This window comes from Falco cherrug, chromosome 8 (genome assembly GCF_023634085.1).
Source record: "Falco cherrug isolate bFalChe1 chromosome 8, bFalChe1.pri, whole genome shotgun sequence".
NCBI lineage: Eukaryota > Metazoa > Chordata > Aves > Falconiformes > Falconidae > Falco > Falco cherrug.
This window is the reverse complement of record NC_073704.1, coordinates 2020345-2042981: the sequence shown is the minus strand read 5'-3', so window position 1 is coordinate 2042981 and position 22637 is coordinate 2020345. Positions and strand designations below refer to the sequence as shown.

Below are 22637 nucleotides of genomic sequence, written 5' to 3'. Positions count from 1 at the left end.
TTGCTTGCAGCTGACTTCCAGCCTACATCACAAGTCATGAAGCATATTCAGTATAAAGCCAAATCCTTTACTCTTTCTATACTGCTTTTCATTTTCCAAATGACATACAATCAGCTAAGACACTAAGTCAACACACTTTTCCTTCGGTAATGAAGTTCAGATATATGACTTGCACCAGGCTTTTCTTACTTCTGTGACATCTGGAAGACTGAACTCGTCACCCATACCTACGAAAACTGCTTCTATTATTTTTAAAAATATTTCACATGTGGTTAATGAATGCATATTTTAGTTAACAAAGTGTTTAATATACAGAGAGCCAACACCGTCTTATGCATTACTGAAGGGATACCATTGATTCAAAAATCACAATCTGTCAGAGAAGTTTCCACATATTAGAGCCTCACCAAAAACCCTGAAATTACATTGAAGATTTGAGGAAAAGAACCTCGGTTTTTCCAGATTGAGCACTTGAAAGTTCTTCAGTGCTTGTGTTTTGTTCCCTCAGAGCAGCCTCCCATTTTTTGGCCGTGGATTTTTATCTAAGCATTAGAAAGAAAAGCACCTACATGGCAACAATAACACCACAAACTTTGGAAAGAAGACACGTGCACAAGACCAGAAGCTTACATTTTCTTCATTGAATAAACACTACAAGACGGACTGTGTCACTGAGGGGGGGGGAAGGCAGTATAGGAATGACCAATTTACAGTAAGAAAAAAACCAGTTGTAAGATTAAAAGAAAGGCTTCTTTTGTGCCAACATATGGTAGTTCTCCCATCAAATTAAAGAGAAAAATTAAATACATGTATTAGTCCTCCTTGTAGACTTCATTTACCCCACCCACTTATAATCAAGAAATGCAATAGAAATAAATTTGTCTATAGAAGCAAGAGACAAAACTTGTTAGCAATTTTTTTCCCCCTTAATAAAGGGCTCTCTCTGTACAGCCAGCTGACAACCGATAAAGCTTACGCCAAGAGGTGCTGAACTTACCTCTTGGATCTACAGTACCTCAAACTCTTTACAACCTGAGATAAGCATAAGCAAGCTTTAAAGGGGCTTGCGTAAGCAAGCTTTAAAAACCTCCCGACTTCATGTTCTTCAAGCCGTGGCAGTTGATTGTTTCAGTTAGTGCACTATCCTATTGTGATGAGGCAAACATGGTTTAAGTTCAACAGAAGTCAAAACCAGACTTTTTTGTAGTTTATCTAAACCAAAGCCTTTTACCTATTAACTTACCTTAGCTAGAAATCCAGTACTTCAGTCTATGCTTTTGCAGTTAGTATAAATATCAGTATTACGAGGAAATGAAACAACATAAAAGCAAACGTTTCTTCCAAAACAGTGAGTCACTGTGAAACACAGAATCTCACTAGAAATTAGTATTTTCAAGACTACAAGGCAAAATTAACACGTCAACCTCAATACAGTAAACAAACAAAAAACATCCACCCAAATTCAATTAAGGAAAATAAGGGTAAAATTTTAAACCAACAATTAGTCCATCTCCAAGAACATAAAATATGACAATTTGACTTTATTTACCCGTATTTTACCTTTATTTCACACGATGCCCAAGGAGGGAAAAAAACCCCACCTCCCTTCCTCAAAAGAAAAGCTGGCATCTTTGGTATAGGGAACAAATATGTATCTGAACTGTTCAGCGTAACTAAACATGTGACACAAACTAAGGCATAAAGTGGGAATTGTCAGAATTCTGTGGAACATGAAGGAGCACGACAATTTACAACTGCTGAGCAGCAGCACCATGGTGTTTACAGTGGCTCTCTACATTAACTAATAGTCTCATAATGAATAATAACAACCTGTCACACTTAACAATCCAACATAACATATACTTATTCAAGTTCAGAGCAAGTTCATAATACACATTTACTCAAGTTACTAGAATGTGTTTATAAACTTTGAGCTAGGTTTAAGTTACATTTTGCTGGAAGTTACTTCATTCTAAGAAAGCCAAAACACTTTTTAGGAGATGAAACAGAGAAGTGGCATCATAGCTACACACTCAGAGATTGTTCAGGTGAACATCTGAGACAAAACTACCATGTAAGACCAGAACTCGTACATTTATTCTAGTTCTGATACTTTGATGTACCTGCTTACAAGACCCTAACAGCATTTCTGGAAGATCTGGACATTACTCAACACGGTATTATTCAAAACACGAGAAGCTAGTTGTTATATGAAATAATAGGGGTGGGGTGTATATATATTTTTTTTTTTTTAAACAGACACACAAATAAGAAACAACACACAATGAATTTTCTTAAGTGTTGCTTTCTCATGAATGACAGTGGCTTCTTGTTTTTCTGTAGGTAAACTGCAGGCAACGGGAGCTTTTTCTCATCCAAAAACATCCAGAAGCACCTTTATGGCCACATCTGCACTCCTATGCAGAACAGGCCAGGAAACAGCTGCTGAAGCCATGCAGTACAGCGCACACATTAAACGCTCTTCCCTCACAAAACAGGGCTGTCTTATCCATAGCCCATTTTGGGATAGTCCCTGGTCCACGCCTTTCCCTGACCTGTCCCTCATTTGGGCTGCTGGCACTGGCCAAAAGCATGCCAAGGAGCCCACCAACATGGGACAGCATTCAAGCTCAGGCTCTTAGCAGGTACAGCCACAGCCTTACTGACCCAGCAAAAAGTTCTGCAAGTTCCAGAAAGCCCTCCACAGCTACATTTGTAATTTTCATGTTTTCCTATGCAATATAAATATTTGGGAAATTACTCCCTTGACAACAATATTTACGTTCATTAAGACAATGTAGACATTTTTATTAGAGCAATTAATCAAGCAGCATAAATTAATGGGTTTTTATGTAGCTATGGCTACGTTTTAAAGAGGTAAGTTTACAATCTCTATTCTTATTTCTAGTGGGAGAAATAACTCCTATCAAACTACCAGCTCGAAATAATTCAAATTAGTAACCTAGCAGAAGAATAACAAGACCAACCAAGCAGATTAGCTGGTTTTAAAATGCATGTTAAATAAAGAAAACACACAGCTTAACAAGCACACCTTTTGAAGCTGGAACGTTGTAACCTAGCTCTATGAAGCTCACATGCTCTTGAGAGCATGAAGTTAAGGAATTGCACAAAGACAGGTATATGCCTTTTTGTGACAATTTGGATGCAAAGGGAGTTGCTGGTTTTGTAATTTTTTATTGCCATTTTGCCAATACTCAGCACCTATAATATCCAATTTAGTGAAGTCATTGATATGGAGCACCTAGTGAATGATCACTTTGAAACGTTCTTTCAGCAGGATCCTCACAGTCCTTGCTGCTTCCCACCAGACTGTGGCTGACCCACTCCACCCACCATGAGGTGCTGTGGCTTCAGCTGTCACATTCATTTCTGGGAAACTCTTCTTTCTTACTGTGGCTATTCTATCTGACAAGGATCAGTCAATCTTTTCTTTTTTTAAAGATGCTGCTGGTCATTCCTGGAAGAAAACGAGTTTTACTGTTGCATGCTTTGGGCTCATCTAATTACAATACCCAGCCTTCAGGGAATTTTTAAACTAATGACATTGTATTTGTCAAGCACAGAAACTTTTAATCTCATTTTACAAGTGGATCCTAGCCAATGGATCCTGGCCACCACAGCACTTAACAAAACACATTTGACTGTCCATGCAATATTTAGGTGGGCTTGTTATCAAAATGTTATTTTTTGTTACCTAATATCTTTCTCTGGTGGTCAACAGAAGGCATATAGGCATAGTGACAATGTTATTAAAGTTTTAATGACTAAATTATGTGCGTACATACAGTTTCACAAACAAATAGAGGCAGGTGCCTCAAGAAATCTGAACTTCCCAGCTTCTCTGCTGATCTCATGATTTGTTATATGCCAGCAGCAAGAAGCACCAGCTCAACAGTACGCTTTATTTCAACATCCTAGTCTTTATTTTCAAGATTTTTCCCCATTTCCAGTGCCAATACAAAGAACAAAACCCCAAATTCTTAAACATGTCACAATGACTCCTTAACACCCCCAAAAGCAAACAGCTCAGATGACCCATCAATCATCCACTTTTGGGTCCTTGCTTAGTCCTAAAGGACAAATAGTGCACTATTTCAATCATTAAGTTTGGCTTGACTGTACTAATCATGTCTCTTGGACAAATAATGCTGGATTCACATTTCAATTTCAAATTAATTTTATTTATTACTGCTTCTCCAGAACACACACAAGCTGCAACTGTACCATGTAGAAAGGTTGATGACTACACTTCAAAGATCCTCTTTCAATATTTTCATCTTTCAAAACTGTCTTTCAAACATGATTATTATCTATTGTTTTTCAAAACTATACTTCGGGGCAAATTTACTACAGAAATTACAAAATACAAGTATTACTGTCCATTAAGCAACTGGCGTCGGCCTACCAGTCTTCTCCAATCAAAAAACCCACAAGTTGTGACACAGAACTGTGGAAATGTAATGTAACACAAAATACTGGTACAATCAAGATAGTCATCATAACTGTCTATTTCCAAACCAGATTTAGACTCAGTCACTTTTAATTTTCTCCCCAGTACTACAGAGTATCACGAGAAGAAGGAACAGCTCTCCACAAATAAAGACAGAGATATGAAAGCTATGACTAGCCATCTACCTCAAAATCTGAATTCACACACCCTGTCAGCAGAACTCGGAAACCTAACACCAACATCATCAAAAGAAACTATACCATCCCTAGGTGTTGGAAGGCTGGCTGGAACACGTGCGCTTGTAGCGTGAGTGACTACATCTCAGACTAACAGTCCAGGGCTTGCACTTCCCAATGAGAATTCAGTTTGACTGCAGCCTTTTAACATGACGACTCAGAAATTTTATCAAGATGCTCAGAAGAGAGCATGCAACTACTGTGCTAATTTTGCCAAATACGTAATCGATTTTAAGACACAGGTTTCAAACACTGATGTCTACATTTCTGTAAGAAATAAAAAAAAATAATAAAGTGTTACTTGAACTCTTCTACAAGTACTATGGTATTCTAGGATCACGTTCTACTTGGCATCTCATGCCATGAAGAGGTGCCCTTCTAACACATGTCCGTGCTACACAAAGCTTTATCACCACTGTCGATCTCACTGCCAGAGAAACGGGCATTTTCAACCTTTTCTTCAGTATCACTGACATTCCAACTGATCGCAAACAAGCTGCCACAGAGGAACATCACAGAGGCCCTGTATCACTGTCTATGTAAGCCATGCAGTTTACTTCTATTTCAATAGAAATGACGTGGAAATTTTCTTACAAATAAATTTTCTTACAAAATATCAAAATAATTTGTAACAATAATAGTTAATCTCATTTTCATCTTGCAAAGGGCCCTGATGTGATTAGATAAACACGTTATATGCTGCCATTAGCTTCAAAGCACCAAAACACAGGCTCACAAGGTTGCAAGAGTACATCTCCTTTCCCTTTAGGTTGGACGACTTTATTTATATAGAACGTTTAATTCAGTTCCATCTGTTGGGCAATGTAATACTCTTCCTACTGGTAAACGAGTAACTTTACTCTAGCCTCTCCCCCTTTGTAATATGACCAAAAGATCAGCAATGGATGATGTGAAGACAAAGGTATGACTGTGCCATGCATGATGGCAGCAGGATCAAGCAAAATTAGGCTTAGCTACTCAGAGCATAGCATACTATGAAAGGCAGCGCTGTTGGATATGGTCTCACACAGGGGTTTTTGAACATGCTACTTAATTTTAAGCACATATTTACATCTCGTTTTCAATTATTAAGTAACATTATCCAAATAGGTGTTTTGTCACCATTTCCCTTGTATCAGTATACATTAGCCAATGGAGAAAATGCAATACCCTAAGCATCCTGTTTGTCTGACTAAAGGAGAGCTTTTTAAAAAAATAAAACAAAGAAAAAATGTCGACTTGGATTAAAAAAAGAAAAAATGGAAGAGGAATTCCACTTCATTATTCAAAAATGTAATCTGCCAATTGAGTCCCATACGCCGAAAGCCCCCTTATTTTGCAGCATACTGGAGCTTTAGCTACAGTTTAAAGAATGCTGGCACATCAACAAGAAAAAAAAATGTGTTTTTATTCCAGTCAGGCATTACTATTTAATCTTACAAAGGGGGGGGGTACACAAAATTATTTCTCTTTCTCCCCAGGAAATCTGACAAAACAGTATATTTTTTCTGGCGAGCAGCCACTCTACTATCATAGGGCTTCTTAAAGGCGTAACATTATGAATTCTACCAGGTTTGAAAAAGCACTGGAAGCATAAAACAAAGAAAAGTACCCATTAGCTAAAACGACTTCAAAAATAAATAGCAAGATAGTAAATAGGTCTTTAAGGAAGGCAGAGGGTCCTTGTGGAGCCTGGCAAGTGCTCCAGCCCACACCAATTCCGTAGTGCTAAGAAGACCGAAAGATACACCACGAGTTTGCAGTGGCACCACCAGAAGGCTGTTTATAAAGACAGGTGAACAGAAGGCTTTTCAACTACAATTCTGTGAAGTTAAACTACTACCAGCTGTAACTTTAAAAATGGTCTCCAATCAACCACATGAGCTCCATGCAATGTCAGAGCCCATTTTAAGGCATTGTGTTTAAATTCCAGCATAAGATGTGAGGACAGAAAGACAGACACACATACATGGACTAGCACCTAACATCCACTGTGGTATCTCCAGCTGACATGAAAGCATACACATTCTTGGAAATTTAGAACCTGAACAGCAGAGGAGATTGAAAGGCTGCAATAGGTTTGTTCCTTTCACATGCTAATAATGACACCATACCTTATGGGCTGCAACCATACACTGTCATCTAATAAGGACAATTTTTTCGAAAGGCATCTAAGAACTAGGTGAACTGCTCACCTGCATATAAGAAGGGGGTTTTTTAACCCATCCCTGACATAGATTTCTTTCTGTTCTTCAGGGCTATGAATAATTACTATTGAAATATTTATAATGGTCTGACTTACTTTTTTTAAAGAAGTAAAACAATAATGTAATTGTTGGGGAAAGAAGAAAAAAAAGCTACAGAAGAAGTTTTTGAACATACAGGAAGCAGCCCTGGATATTTATGAAGTGAAGCAAGGTAAGGCCCTGCTGGGATTTTGGGTACAGGGCTGAATCTCTTAGAGACATTCCAATGCAATGTATCGTAGTGCAAACACTCCCTCACACAGCATCCCAGAAAAGAGGAAAAAAAAAAAAAAAAGAAAAAAAAAAAAGAGGGAGATGTTATAAATACTCTCTCCATGCTCCTGACATATATCCAGTAATAAAATATGAGATAATAAATTATGTAACTGCTACTAATCTACATATACCACACTCACTTTATTTTGACATCAGTCAGCCCCAAAAAGAATTTTTAATTTATTTCTTTTTAAATACCCTCACAGCTTGCAGTGACGCGGTCAGAAACGGTAAAGAGAAAAAACCAAGTGTACTAAGAGAGGGGAAAAAAGAAGGAAAAGGAATTACACATCTCCACATCAAAAAAGATGCACAGAATGGTGAGAACATGAATACAAGCCTTTTTTCCTATTTTTCGCCTCGCTGTCATCGCACTGTATTTCGTGCACACGAGAAAATAGAAACAGACATTGAACCCCATTGTTTTGAAATCAAGACGCTTGAAATCTGCAGTGATCCTTCTTTCCCACCACGGACACGGCTACATAAAATCTGGAGAAGAGCCTCACACATAAATAAGCACGTTAAATGGCGAGGGATAACAACGAGCGGAGGAACAAACGCGGCACACGAAGTGCCGAACGCGTTCCCCGGGCAGGGAAGCAGTTACAATGAAACGGCCCAGAAGCGATGCGCACGGCGGCCAAGGGCGCGCAGCGGGGCTCCGCGGCAGCTCCCGCATGACGGGGCGGGCAGCGGGCGCTGGAACGCACCAGCGGAGCGCGGCGCGGGGGCTGCGGCCGCCCCGGCCCGTACGGCCCCGCACCTGCCGCCGGCCCCGCCGCGGCCCGATCCCCCGCGGAGGCTCCGCCGCGTCCCTCGCCCCCGCCGGCCCCGGGCGGCCCCGCGGGCGCGCCCACTCACCTCACCGAGGCGCGCACTGCGGCTCCGCGCCCCGCGGCGGTGCCCCCGGGCGAGGGCGGCTCCCGCGCCGCTGCGGAGCCGGGCGGCGGCCGGAGTCACCCCGTCCTTGCGGCAGGCGGCTCCCGCCGGCGGCGGCGGCCCCTCCGCGCCCACGGCGGGGCGAGCGCCTCCCCGCGCAGGGCCGCCCGCGCCGCCCCCCGCCCCCGCGCCGCCTCAGCGGCCGGGCTGGGCCCCCCGCCCCTCCGGCGGCCTCCGCCCCCGCGCCGGCATCCCCCTGCAGCCACCGGCGGGCCGGGCTGGGGGCGGCCCCGGGCCGCAGCCCCGCGGGCCTGGGCGGCGCCGGGGGCGGGGAGCTCTCCGCGGGGCAGCCGCTGACAAAGGCGCTCGCCCCGGCGAGCTGCGGGTGGGGGGCTGCGGGGACTCCGCAGCCGGGCGGGGGAGCAGCCTTCCCGCGGGGCCGGGGCGCGGTGCTCCGGCAGTAGCTGCGTGCCAGCCGCGCCGCCGGAACGGTGCCTCGGCACGCCGGTGGCTGTTCTTCATTCACGTACGGTTACTGGCCCTGCCGGTGCCGCCAGCGGGAAGGGGAGCCAGCCTTGGCCATTTTCTCTGCCAGCTGTCCTGTCTGCCTGAGAGCGGGTAGGTGCAAGCAGCTCTATGCGTCCTACTTTTTCGGCAATTTCACTTGAATTTGTTCATCACGGTGAATTCAGGAACGTTTTCGTAGGAAAACTTGGTTACAAAAAACGTAAATTAAATTAAAACCTATAATACACACAGTAATTGTCGGAGGACCGGTGATGTGAAATGCTGCAGAATCATGGCCCAACAGAAACACGGTAACGCCAACGGCAGGCGGAATGGACATGTTAAACCCACTCTTACGTGATCCAGGTCCAGGTTATTACGAGACACCACCTCGTGCTTTCTTTTTGTTTCTGAGTCACAGGAAGGCAAAATCTTCCCACAAGCCAGGAGCTCATCAGTCCTAACTACTTTGTATTCTACATCTGTTTCCTAAATTATGTATGTGTACCAATTTATGGGCAACTAAATGGGTTTCTGTAGACACTGCTCCTTCAGAATAGCCAGCTGGCAACTATATTAAATTAACGTACGTCAAAATACAAAGTAAATCTTGTCCAGCTCATGGCTTATTCTCAAAGCCCTGGGCTTGAAATCCTTCCTATACCGAAGCCCATGGCACTTTTGGTTTGGGCTTCAATAGGAGGAAGGAATTTGCTGTTCAGCCCTTCTGTACAATACTAGACAAACTGCTCCAGATATAAGCGTATGTGGCTCTATGCCAAAGTAGGTCAAGCTATGAAAGTCATTAACACTCTTGATCTATACGAAGCTTTAAAACTTTGTTTTGGTTCTTTTCTGTGAATTGCGCGTGTATTGGTACTTACGGTGTCGTTTAAACACGCTTAGTGTGCAAATGATCGGGGTGCAACCGATCTGTCTCACACAAATTTTCCCTGACTCCTTATACTTAACAGAGTACTACGCCGATGTGTGATTGCAATCTGTTTGGATTTACATTAAAGGTTCAGATTTGGGTGACCATATACAGGTTAGTGGTGATTTGGGCATTCTTAGATACCTCTCTCTTTCCAGCAGTACCTTGCCTTGGCATTAATATAATGCCTACTTTACCTTCTGAAACAAGATGAAGAAAAGAATGCCAAGAGTTTCATAACACTTACAATATTTGTGCTTTGTTTTTGGTTATCATGACATTTTTATGATGATAAGATGAGAAACTGAGAAGATGAAAACCGTTAGCTAATGAATTATTCTCAGTGGATTTGCAAGCTGTAAAAGCCCTTTGACGGTGTGACATGAGTGCAGACTGTCTTTATGTTAAGACTTCTCATCTGTCAAATTAAAAAAAACTACATAAATCATACACTAGATTTTCATGTTTCTCTCCCTCAAAATGGATTTGGAGAATGTTCTTGTGTCCATGCTAGAAAAATCCTATTTCCATTGAACAAAAATGTTAATTCATATGAATCTTTAAATCCCCCTGACTTCCCCCCAGACATAAATGGCAGCGATCACACTAGTAAAACCTAAAGTATTTGTAGAAATTCAGGACTAGTGCTTTCCAGTAATTACAAACCTGTTGATTTCTATGCTTACATTTCTGATATATTAACATTGTATGCGATGCTACCTGCATAGTTCTTTACTAACACTTCCTGTGCCTTTGGTACGATTTAGGATTCTTTTCTATTTTCCCCAGAGGTAACTCTGGCTGTAACAGAATAGAGTTGGGTGCACACTACTTCATAAAAGAATTGCTACTTCTGTCTTCATGGGTGCTTTTCACCTACAGACACTATGCTAGTAAGGAATAGCCTAACTTCTCAGAGCCATGTGCTGAGGCAATGAGTAGTTAACCTTCAGCAGACTCAAAAGCAGAGAAAACCAGCCTGCTCTGCTGGAGCAAACAGCTGTCTTTTCTCCTCTTTCCAACTCTATTGCCTTCCCCACCCCCGCATCCATCTCATCTCTCCTTTTCTGAAAAACTAATGCAAAAGAAACCAACGTGACAGAAACTCGTACAAAATCAGCTTTTCCCAAGTGGGTATTCCTGCTGTCTTCACTAGGGCTCTAGTCACGTTCTGTAACAGAGATGTGCAGTGCACAACACATGGCAGCACCTTTCCGGATGGAGAAATACCTTTGTAAAGTTAAGTTACAATGTATCTGAGGCAAAACTATCACTAAGTGAAAGCTAGGAAAATTACATTGCTCTCACATGGGGATTAGCACCTAAAAATAGCTGAAGTACTAGAACACTAAAACTTCCAAAGAATGCTTGTGTTATGTTCTTGGAAAAGGTTTCACTGGAGAAAAAACAATTTTCAGTCACCCCCAGAAACTGTTTAGTAAAAAACCTGCAAAATCCTATGAACTGTAAAAATCCCTTGCCATAAAAATAGACATTCAAAATTTCCAATTAATGCCCTTAAATTTGTGTCTATGAAAGCCCATGACATACTGACATAAGGATGCACCCTCTATAACGGGGATTTACAGCTGCTCTAACTTTGGACATTGGTAACTTAACAAAAGAGGACAAATACTTAATATAACTCATTAGATATTAACCTTAAAAAGCAGTATACATTTTGCCTGGCAGTATTGCTTAATTCCCACATGAGTACTTAAGAGACAAGTACAGAAAAAGCAATATATAACTCTTCAGCAAACAGTAAATAAAGAAAATGAAGCAATATTCCACTACTTTTCTTTCTCTTCCTTTTGGTTACCACTTAGAGCAAACAAAGAAGGACCTGGTGAATCATTACTGAAGGTCATCACCTAGCACCGTGTACTCAGCAGTGGAGTGTAGGAAGAACAATGCCCTTTGAGCGGTAACTTTCCTATAAACGGCTAGAAGCATTAAAAGCCAAGAAATGCTGCTCTATGTTACATGAAGATTTCATATTTTCCCAGCAGATCAATTCTCTGCAAGACAATGGGCCAAGCTGAATACCCAAAATACTAGTTACTTTGACATGACCATTAAAAAGGCAAAAGGATCAACTGGAAGAACATTCATGTGGGATGGAAATGTAATGTTTCACAAGACTTCTGGACAGATTACTGTGCAGCCGGTGAAAGTATTAATTCAAAGAATCACCCTAGGTGCCAGAATCTGCAGGGGACATTCTCTGGCCTGCCCTGCCTCTTTTTTGCTGCACAAAAGACTTAATGAGAGTGAAAACCATCTGCAGCTCCCCAGCTAGGGATTTTTGTGGCATGAAAAGAGTCCCGAGTCACTGTGGAGTTGTCCACCCCATGGGAGGCCACATGCCCCTGCAATCTGAGCAGAGAGAGAGGAGGGCACAGTGAGGGAAAGCACGCCTGGCGTTTGCTGCTCCAGCCGCCTGCATCTGGTCCACAGGCCCTCGGGAGCTGCCACCACCCGGTACTACCTGGTGCCAGTGCAGGCTTTTATCCAGGCAGAGAGTCAAGAGGCTTCGCAGCAGCTCTCCACTCTTCTGGTGTGCAGAGGAGAGACCCACTGCACCGGGCCATCTGGGCTGATCTGGTTAGAGCCCAAACCTGCAGACCCTAATCTGGCAAAACTCCCATGGGTATCTCTCAGCGCTTACCCGAGTTGGCCTTCTGGTCTTGGACCTAGGGGAACATTAATACATAATGGCCAAGTTTTGATTTAGAAAAATGTAAGCCACTTATGAGAAGTATATTAATTGCAAATATTAAACCAATCTCCTTACCAATAACATTTTATGAAATTATGGAAACAGTTCTTGGGTACAGAAATTAAATCTGCTGAAGTTCCTAATGCTTCCAGACAGTTACTAAAATGTGCTTAAAGATCACCAAATTGGGGTTAAAGGTATGATGACAAAAGCAATTGGCAGTTTCCGTTGATACTTGCAGAGACTTAATTTTAGAACTGTACCCTTAGGAAAGTAATATAGGATTGGATCCATACACACCACATCCGAAGTCCTACCAAAATGTCACCTGTAAAACTCACTTTCACGATCTTGCTATTTGACTTATAAACATGCCAGTCAAATCTGTAGAGAGCCTGCAGTATATGTAGCTGTATTGAGGTAGCGTGTTACAGTGTCAGTGGATCATGCTTTTGTAACACCAGGAAGCTTCCGTAACAGAAGAAATGAAACGCGTCGTTCTTTTGGAATATTCTTGCCGAAACAAGTAAGAGAAGTGTGTGGGGCAACAGTCTAACATAATGCTAAGAAGACAGATGATAAAAAGATTGTGAAGGTATTAAGGCATTAGTGCAGCTGAAAAGAGGATCACAAATGTGCATCAGAACCCTAGAGAATTTAAAGATCTGTACTGAGAGTAGTGGAACAATCCCTGGTTTTCCCCAGGGAAGCGAAAGCAGAAAAGGCTCAAGCAGGTAGCACAAAACTGCAACATCACTAATATCACTAGGACTCAAATCCCAGAGTATTTATCTGTAGTCCCTCTTCATGTTAGTTTATACCTCTCTAGACAATAACCGTGGTTATTTGAATTACACATTTGGTCAATAACTTGACTAAAATCCTCAAGTGATCTCGTTAGGAGTCTTACTGCTTCCCACAACAATTACCCCTTTAGTGCATTTACTGCATTTAGTAATCCAAGGCAGCAGATATTAAGTGAGCGATCCATAGTACCAATGAATTTTCCTTAAATTATTTGAAGAAAGCAATAATTTCTTCGGCAACCAGGCAGCAGGTTACCCTAGTGACCTTAATTCCTTCTGTATCCTACATAGGATTGAATGTAGACTTAGAAGAGCTGGAAATGCCCCTGCAGCTCAGGCAGAAATAATATACTTCTCACTCGTAAGTGGAAGTTTCTCTTCAGGAGATGCTTGTGTGTCACTACTCTTTATCAGACAGGGTAACACAAATATACATTTCACTAACAGGCATGATCAGCAATGGAAACTCAACTTATCAGGAACCAAGAGAGAACTGTCAAACACTTGAGACACATTGATCCTGCACAGAACAAATAAACGTTAATGACAGAAAAATAAAGCCACTCTGAAAGCCTGCAGAATCAACAAAGGAGCTTTTTGCCCGGGCCTAATCCAGCTAAACCTTCTTAAAAGTCCCATTCAAAACAGATAACCACAATAGCTTTCTTACCCATTATATCCTCTACCAGTTATGAAAGGACTATAAGTTTGTATTTAAGAATCCACAGAGTTGTCTAAAGTACAGATACCGAGACTGTTATTTTGGCTAAAAATTGGATTCCAAATGGTGAAAATTACTAGGGTTCTACCTTTCCCAAATCTTTTGCCAAATTTGGAGAGAGAAGACATTCTTTCAGTGACTGCATAATATACAAATTATGGTGACCTTCAAGCCAGTGTTCAGTCCATTTTCCATGTAGAAGTGTCACCATAACCATCCAGCACTGCTACAAAGATTACCACAAAATCCTGACAGCCACAAATATAATCTTACTCCCTGTTGAGTCTCAAAGCAAAAGCAAGATCTACTTTGATATTTTTACCTTGGTCTTACTACAAGGTGTTATACAACTTCTATGTTAATTTTCACCTGGCTTTTTTTCCTTGGCATCATGTGGAAAGACAGCAGTGGCAAACCATTAGTTTGTATCAATGGCAACATACACGCCATGAGAACATAAATATAACTTATTCTATTTTTTTAATGTTGTGTAGGGTATCAGATCACCTTGAAATGTTGCAGCCTGTCCATTCCAAATGTATATTCATGTAACAATAGCTCATTGGGCAGGTCTACTGTGTGAGCCAACACTTTTGTTCATAAATTAAACATCAAAAAAACAATCAAGGGAGTAGAGACCAACCTGTAGGTGTACCTTTCACTTAGAAAGTTTACGTAAATAATTATACAGATAACTTCTTTTAATGTGTTCCTCTGCCTTATAATAGAAAGGTTTTACGAAACTCAAAATTCTTACTCAGATTTCCAACATCTGTTGTACGTATTACAAAAAATTTAAGCAAACAAAAAATGAGATTTTTGAGGCTTACAGATTCTGAATCCCCAGACCCAGTGATGTAACCAGTACAAGCGAGAATAGGAAACTCAGCCGAACAACACATAAAAATAAGGGCTCCAAACTAAAGCCACAATGAGGCATATCAACATGCTGCAACGTGCTTGTACATTCAGCATGCCCTTAAATTCTAACACAAATTTAACTGCTTAACTGAAGAGGGACAACTTAAAACTGCACTTCAAGTTAAGACAAACATCAACAAGCAAAAACATCGCATGTATCTGTGAAATACAATCACTTCCAAAATTTAAAAAGTGCTCAGGAGAAGGGTGGATGACACATAGGGAAGAAATGGTAGCAAAGAATATTAGAGGAAGCAATAATATTAGAAATCTTCACAAATCTTGACAAAGAACAACAATCAACAATTTGGGTTTACAGAGTAAATAAAACCAGTACAGAGTGGAGGAGGAAATAACGCCCAAATAGGAAGTGTGATCAACAGAACAGCTACCACTGAGCCTTGTACCCAAATCACTATCTACCTGTGTTACCCTTCAAACAGAAGGATGGTGGTGTATGTTGCTCTATGCTGCTGAATATGCAGTAACTCTTGTTCACATAATCTGCGTGCTGGAGACTAAACCTGAAATCCTGCAGGTGCTTTGGAAAAGCAGAGCCAAGAAGAAAAGGAACTCCTGCAATGAACCTTAAAAACTCACAAGATAAGAAAAAACAGTTAAAGACCAGTCCAGAGTATGGTTGCAAAAACTCCCTAAAAACTGAAGCGTGGAGAAAATAAATCTCTACAAGTATTTACAGTTTAAAATATTCTGACACACAGATGACATACCACACGGATATCTGGAGTGCAGTTTGAACAGATCAAAGTCACTTATCCTGACGTATTTGGATCAGGAATACCTGTCAGGTTTCAGCTAAGCTCACATCACTGTATTAGGCAACCATACATTAGGCAATCCCATACAAGATTTTGGGCTGGTATGTGATTTCAGAGCAGGAATCCAAACTACCACATGGGAATTATTCCAGGTGTAGCAAAACCACATACAAATGTTTCTCTCACTGATAAATGTGGTTTTGGTTTTATAGCAACACTACTGAGCTGAGGTAGGCAGCACACTGTTCTACATTTATGGCCTCACCTACTTAGCTTTATACAAAAAATAAAATGCCATCTGTCTTTATTCTACAGTAGAATTCACAGAGCATATCATTCTTGCCACATCAACACCCCTCTGTTCTTTTTGGTTGATAGGCGCAAGCCTTAGTTTTGTGGTTTGCTACAACAGTTGTTTTACAAGGCAGCTTTCGAGACTTCACTTATACTCCATTTATCCAAACTTTGTAATAAAGATCCACTTTCTAACCTCTGAAGCAAAGTACTGAACCGTGTATTATGAAACTTGTATTTACATGCTGGCAGGCTGAAAGAACAGACATAACGCCACCGCCCATGTACTACACAGACAGGTATCCAGATTTCCATAGTGAGGTTTTGCCTGATAACGGTTAATGGCATCATTCACTTGCAACCTGTAGGAGCTACTCTGCATCACCTAGCATCTTGTATGAAATGCTACCCCCCATTTTTTAGTGAAGTCTGAATGTGTTGTACAGATCATAACTATAGATTTTTAAAGCAAGACTGTATAGAGTGCTATCATTATTCTACAAATAATGATCCTACAATGACGGAGTGCAGCCTGCACATGCAAAAATGTATCTCATCTTAAGGACTCTCGTTCAGGGGACAAAGATGATAGAACTTGACAACAGATACTGGAGACTTTTGGTCATGTGAGTTGAGCTGCGTAAGTGATCTGGTTATTACATGACCAGATTACTGCAAGGTGAAAGTTCTGCAAGGTGAATATTTGCACCTGGATTTTACCAGTGAATAGGAAAAGGACTCTGAATTCTGAAAAGTCTGTTCTAATCAGATTTGAATACCACACTTAAATCTAAGCTAATGCATCTTATTAAGCATAAGTGGAATTAATTTCCTGTGAAAAGCTCAATGCAGCAGGAAAAAAAAAAGGAATAACTGTTCCTTTAATCTTGATGGCTAATTCATGGTACTTTACTACACTATTATCAAAGGTGTCTGAATAACTTCAGTAAAGTGCTATAACATATTACTGCAGAAAACGTCACTGCCACATCATTTTCTTATGAGTAATGAATGCTATTTAGGCATCAAGCTACCACTTTCACACAGTTATAACATTACTTCCACAAAGAAAGGTGTGACATATGAGAAAAACAAAATATTCCAGGTAATGTATTTAAAAATCATTATGATTACAACTTGGTATATTTTGGAAAATATCATTAGTGTATATTTGTTAAACCTCTTAGTTTGCCTCAAATTACACATGATTTGGAGAAGCTTGCTGAAGCTAGTATTTATTTCAGGTATTAGGTCTATTTTTTTCTGAGAAGTGCTAGGTTGACACCTGAATAGAAAGTGGCAGGAAAAGCAATACTGTTTCTCCCACAGCAAGCGCATTAATGTAAAGTATAAAAACGAAGCAGCAGCACATTTTTGCTTAGACCTTTGAACTGCACCATATGGTTGACACTCAATTAAGCAAAGATTTATCAGACCCTGATCGGAATGTGTCCAGAACTCACTATTTTCTCGGATTTTTGAACCAGAGGACTAGCACTGAGCCCACAGTTTTCTGAACTCACACAAGATACCATACACTTTCAAATCTGTGAATGAAATTAGGAAAATTTAATGTAAATTTTCTGGGGTATGCATTGCTAGATTTTAGAATGAAAATATACCAGTGCTACAAAAGCTACAAAAAGGCAGTTTCATGTTACAACTTTAGCTGAGTTAACATCTTACCACCATCAAAAAGGTGAGGTCCAAATCCCCACCAATCCTTCTCAAGCTGTCCCATCACTTACTTCACATCTGCTTTAGCAGCCACCAAACTGCATGGCAAAGAATGTCCTAGTCACTAAAACGAGAGAATACCAACTCAGTAAAAGTGTGTGTTTTATTGCTGAGTTAGCAAATTGAAGGGGTTCACCATGCAATCCCACGGGCACAAGACCTGATATGACAGACAGGTGACCCCATGATTGGGAAGAGACAGCAAGGGAGAAAGGAATGAGACAACTTCTGTTTGAAAGCATGAAATGCTGTTATTTTGACTTCTAGTCTCAAAAATAACGGTTTTTTACACCCTGGACACTTTGCTTCTGCTTTTAGGTGTATGCTTTGTTAGTTCATTTACATCACACGCAACTGCAGCACTAAATTCATGAACAGACAAGTCCACAACTTCAAGTCTAAAAGTGCTAATGGTGGAATAAGAAATAAGAACTTCAGAATGAATCCAGCAGGAATTTTATCCAACTGAATATTGGAGTTAAGATCTGGAACATAGAATGTTGCAACTGCATATGAAAAGACGTAACTTTTTCATTCAAGATTGTATATTTCAATTTTTTTTTGTTATGGATCCAAACACAGATACAAGATTAGACTGAAGTAGGTCATGAATCTTTTCCCATCAGATTATTTGAGGCAATAGGAATGTAACAAGAAAGTTGTTTACAGTGAAAATCCTAACCCAAAATTTGGCAATAATGAAGTCTGTCAAACGTAAAGCTTTTATGTTAAATTGTAAAATCTTAATTTTAAATTCCATGTAAGATTCCATGGTTAAATTCTGCTTTTATAGACAGATGGTAGGGTTTTTTCTTTGCTTGTTTATTATAAATGTACTTGAATGCATCTATTCAGTTCACTGAAAAATATAATTTGCAATATTTTAATCCATGAGGCTTAATTCCTTTGCAATCGCCATTTCAATGTAACAACAGATTTCACTGTCACTATTGCTACAAAGGGATTAAACTCTCCCTGTCAATTTTGTATACTGGGCAGGAAAAAAATGTAATTGAAGGGTTCAGTCAGTTTTGTTTGGAAGTTTTTGTTTATTTGTTTTTCCTAAGTGCCACCTCATTGCAATTCATATTTTCATAAATGTTGGAATATTCTTTTACCATAATAAAACTATAAAATGTTTCTGTAGTCCTGTTTTTCCATGTCACCACTTTACTGAAACCTCATGGAATAGTTAGTAATTTCTAACATAGCAAGTGTGATGTGGGAATGAAGAACACTACTTAAAACCAACTTCAACTGTAAATTTACTAGCAGCACTATACAAAAAAGTGTATGTACAGCATTTAGGTGTTCACATAGTTTGTACAGAGTAGTACTGGTGCATTGCAGATCATGGCTAGTCTACTTGCATGACCTTTCCCAGTGTGTTCCATTAAACTCTTCGATCAGGAGAGATGCTCTTGCTTGTTTCGACAGATTACTGCAAACATGGGGACGAACAGAAACTTGGCAGCTGCTCTGGCATTAAGTTTTTTTTATCATTATTATTTTACACATACAGTATAGCCCAATAAAGTATCTTCAATTACTCTGGCAAAACATCACTTTTCTACACTGATAAGGCACTGTAGCAGATTGCTACGATTCTTAGCCAGGTGTGTATCAAGGGACAAAGGATATTAAGTGATTTAGCTGGAGTTATTCACAAAACAGCACCTTAGCTGGAACCCAAGAATTCTAGTATCAGATTCTCAGCTAGCATACCTTGGTATTAGATGAGAACCTGGCCACCAAGGTGTAGTTTTGCCATCTACGGTACAAAGCTACATTCTTTCTACAGTTGGTTTGCACTGTGTATGTTCAGAGCTTTCCTAATTTCTTTCAATTTTATTGGAAAGGAGGGGAAGGAATAGAGCGAGGTCATCCGGTACACTGCTTCCAAAAGTTTTTAAAATCCAGGGACCAGATAGTACTTTGGGGGAAAAAAAAAATTATGGAAAATGTATTCTTTTTTTGGTAGGAAGGCATGTGATAAATATTTACCATTTAGGCAAAAGAAGTTGTACTAAATTAAAATGCTACCATATGTACCATCTTCGTTTAAAATATTAATTAGAAAAATTATAATAACATGGCCTAATTCCTGGCTTTGCCTGTCAAAAGTCAATGACACAGCTGATAACTCACATAAAAATGTATTTGTTTGAGGTTTTATTTCTGCACCTCTTTACACATGATGAGGCCATCATCTCTTGTTTAGGATGCCACCAGGGCCTGTGGACTATGGGTTTAGTCACATAGGTCTAGTCCGTCCTTCTGCCCTAAGGTAGAATGGATTATGACCGAACTCTTTGTGAGACGTTTTACGCAGGACATCAGAGCAAATGATCAGAACACTGTCCTTGGCAACAAATTCTATAAAGAATAGTGATTACCTTGAAAATGCACAGTAAGATTACAGCATATTATATACTTTTGTTGTACATAGTTATGATTTATGATTACAAAATATAATGGACAAAAAAATCTGTCCTAGTAAACTCAGCTAGTAAGCACTGAGTGCTAACATTTCCTTCAGCCTGTATTTTCTATGATTCAGTAATTTTGGCCATACAGGTAAGACTCTATGCTCATTGCATCTAGCAGCCTATCAGTTACTGATATTCCAACTCTGTGCTATTTATTTTAATGGTCTGGCACTGCCCTGCCGACTGCAATTGTGCACTTTTTCCATGACACAAACCTTTTTCTAAGTGGCAGGAAGAGTCACTTACACGCTACAATACTTATTTGTGTTTTTAAAAAAATCAGGAGAAAACCATCAAATTCCATATGGTGTGAGCAGGCTGTCAAAGGTCAACGTTAGCAGAAAAATTTAATGCTATCTTTAAATAAATAGTAATTATTCATCGATACTTTTTTTGAGCAGGAACCAGGATGTTGTCTGCAGTTTGACACAGAGAGTTAAGAACATAAAATCTGTCAGCATTTAAGGAAAAAAGGGTCTGAAGGGAGAAATAGTATATTATAAAGCAGTATCTAGGGCAATTGCATTTTAACAGAATTAAATACTGCACCATTGGCAGTACAGAAAACCCTGCATTGTTTGTAAATGCAGTTAAGCCTTTTAATCAGACTACCACCTTTTCGTAAGTACATCGACAAAAATGACAGCCAGTAGAGAAAAATAAAACAATTAATACTAGAATATTGCTTAGAAAGATTAATTAACTTCAGAACATTCAAAACAATAAGCAAAGTGATATATTTTGCTACATTTATTAAGTTTTGAATATAAATTAAATTCTGCCACTCAAGATGACTAAATATGTTAGCTGCATTAATATCTGTTACTGATGCAAGTTCTTTCAAGTGATAACAGACCAGATTCTCTGGTGTGGAACTGGTATTTTTCACTGCACTCCAGTGTACTCCATTAGACCCACAAGGATCCCAGCATAAAATGGATGCTGACAGTGTCAGTTACGCTCCTCTCCTTTTCCCCTGCTGCTGGCATAAATTCAGGCTCAAATCCCCCAGTTCTGTGGTTCAAGCCCCACAGGACCACCATAAATTTCAAGCAGATAAACAACACTTTCACTCCCACTGATGAATGGACTCTGCACAAAGCGGACACAAGAATTTGAAGTGAAAATAGGCAAGCTGTATTCTCCTTTTGTGCATGCATCTGGTTTACAGCGTGTGTCAGTCCGCAATTCCCAGGATTTGGGCCACTCTCACCAAAGCTTATGCAGCAGTCTCTGGTTATTCACACACAAATAGCACAGCACTTCAAAGACTGCACATGCACGTTTAGCATATAGTAAGGCAAAATCTCTCCCAACATTATATGCTGACTTTTGTTCCTATTCAAAAAGAATATGTTCCTCTTTATTGTTTATTGCATAAACAATTCCTGAAGTCAAATTTAAAAAGTTAATTACAATGTAATGTACCCTGTGTGTTGCCTTTGTTTTCTATGCATCTCCGGTTTAAATCCGATGCTAGTTCTCTTGTTGTCTGATGGGGTTCTCCTGGTTTGTTGTTTACTTGTTCTGAAGAAGTCATTCTTCTAGTAACAAATTGAAAACACAAGTCATTTACCTCTTCTATCATGTCAGTGCCTTACCCTTAGAGACTCCTGCACTTCAAAAATAGGCCAGCAGATACGTTAAGCTTCTGTGTCACTGGCATTAAGGCAAGAGGCAAACCCTCACTCAGAATTTAATTCTATTTTATAAAAAGCACTTAAATAGGATTTACAGCTTTCAATTTTAAATGTAAAAGTAGGAAAAAAACATTACTAAGAGCATTGCTGTTGACTTAACAGCTGAAACTTGTGATATTACATATTGGCATTGGAGATTTTCAGCCAGGCGGCCAGAACGTATAGAAAGTAATAATATGGAAAACAATAAAAGCTATTATATATATTCTTGCATTCATACAATGTTTTTCTTATAATTAAAATCAGCATTTCCACTGCCAGCTGCTAAAACAAAAGACAGAACCCTACAAAGAACAGAATTTTTCTTCCGTCTTCACAAAATGTATGCAATTGTTTCACGCTTTGTTGAATTACACAGATGTAAGTAAGGAAAGTTACTGTTTGTAGGAGTACTACTGACAATCTGTTTAAAATGGATTCAAACACCTAGCAGAATTCACTGTACTCTGCTTACATGAAATACTGCTTCTCAGCAGGAGTGTAGGTCACTGTTCTGTAATCTCAGCGTACCAAGCGTTCTCTAATGATTTCACTTGATTTCCGTGAAAGAGGTGCAAAGAGTGACAATTGAAATAATGACAAACATTTCTGTCATTGCAGGACTATCATGTTTGACTGGTTCAGATGACATTTAGACTTGTCACTTATCTTTAAATCTCCCAAAATTTATGCATTAACTCGTCATGTACAATGACACTTTTATTATACTTGAATTCTGGATTCTTTTAGTTCAGTGCCTGAAAAGTGGTATGTGTCTCTGAAAGGTAAAAATGAAAGAACGTCTAGTGCCACATTAGGTTTTTAATGCTAAACCCTTGAAGATAATGAGCTGGTCTAATAAGCTCATATGAACTAATTAAGACAGAAACCGATCCTGCTCCCGTTTCTTAGAGTGAAACAGGAATGATATCAACGA

At 39.8% G+C, this 22637-nt stretch overlaps 1 protein-coding gene and 1 long non-coding RNA gene across 2 annotated transcripts in view; one reads left to right on the top strand and one right to left on the bottom strand.

Moving 5' to 3' along the window:
• The window catches only part of HECW2 (HECT, C2 and WW domain containing E3 ubiquitin protein ligase 2), a 176318-nt gene extending 168047 nt beyond the window's left edge, over nucleotides 1–8271 (bottom strand). The window contains exon 1 of the mRNA XM_055719209.1: nucleotides 8094–8271. The gene's annotated coding sequence lies outside the window, so the exon portion shown is untranslated. The remainder of the gene's footprint in view (nucleotides 1–8093) is intronic.
• Nucleotides 8272–8557: 286 nt separating this feature from the next.
• Nucleotides 8558–18672, top strand: LOC129736653 (uncharacterized). Its single transcript, XR_008733578.1, has 2 exons — nucleotides 8558–8729; nucleotides 17851–18672. It is a non-coding gene; the product is annotated as an uncharacterized LOC129736653 (long non-coding RNA).
• Nucleotides 18673–22637: the final 3965 nt, after the last annotated feature.